Source organism: Protopterus annectens, chromosome 10.part0, assembly GCF_019279795.1.
Source record: "Protopterus annectens isolate FY-2018-M chromosome 10.part0, PAN1.0, whole genome shotgun sequence".
NCBI lineage: Eukaryota > Metazoa > Chordata > Ceratodontiformes > Protopteridae > Protopterus > Protopterus annectens.
In genome coordinates, this window is record NC_056744.1 from 587,220,767 (window position 1) to 587,221,509 (window position 743).

At 53.6% G+C, this 743-nt stretch overlaps 1 pseudogene; it reads right to left on the reverse strand.

Moving 5' to 3' along the window:
* Nucleotides 1-358: 358 nt before the first annotated feature.
* Nucleotides 359-512, reverse strand: LOC122814547 (annotated as a pseudogene).
* Nucleotides 513-743: the final 231 nt, after the last annotated feature.

Below are 743 nucleotides of genomic sequence, written 5' to 3' on the forward strand. Positions count from 1 at the left end.
AGATGAGCCCCCCCCTTCACTGACCCACATCTGCTCCCCCGATGGTATCAGAATTGCAGAGGTGGGCTGATGCCACCCTGGTGCTTGGGAACTGGGTGAGTGGACATTGACCATGCCCTCTGGCAGGGCAGATGACTGGCTATACCAGCAGCAACTCTGGGGGTGGGCTGAATGAGTGCCATTGCCCTTACATCAGAGGTGTGTACTGATTTCCTGGTGTGGGGTGGTGAAGACTCCTCTCCTTTCTCTCCTCTGTCTGTATCTTACCCAGGGGTCCATGACAGAGTCTCTCAATACCCTGGCTGTGCCCTCATCAGGGGGACACCCACAGGGGCGATGTAGGGCATTTAGGGAATGACAACCCTCCTAAAGTTTTAGCCCCAGGAGTAACCTGGGGCTGTAAAATGTGTTTGAAGTGTCAATGATCAAAGTGTTTTGTAATTCATATTACTTCTCACAGCTAGCTGTGTTCTTCACTGATGCAAGAGCTGAATGATCCATCATTCAGAGTTGTACTGGTCTTCTCCATTGCTCTCCGCACTACTGTTGACCTGGTGAAGTTTCACAGGCATCATCATGAGCACCCAGTCTGGGGTTTCTGGACCTGTGCCACAGGATGCCAGGGAATCCCGCAGCAGCCAGAGCACACCCACCCCTGCTACAGCTGGAGGGTGGGAGGGGGCAGCCTTGCCAACCTTTCAGGTCTTCAAAGTGATGACCCATGGGGAACGGGACATCCTCCT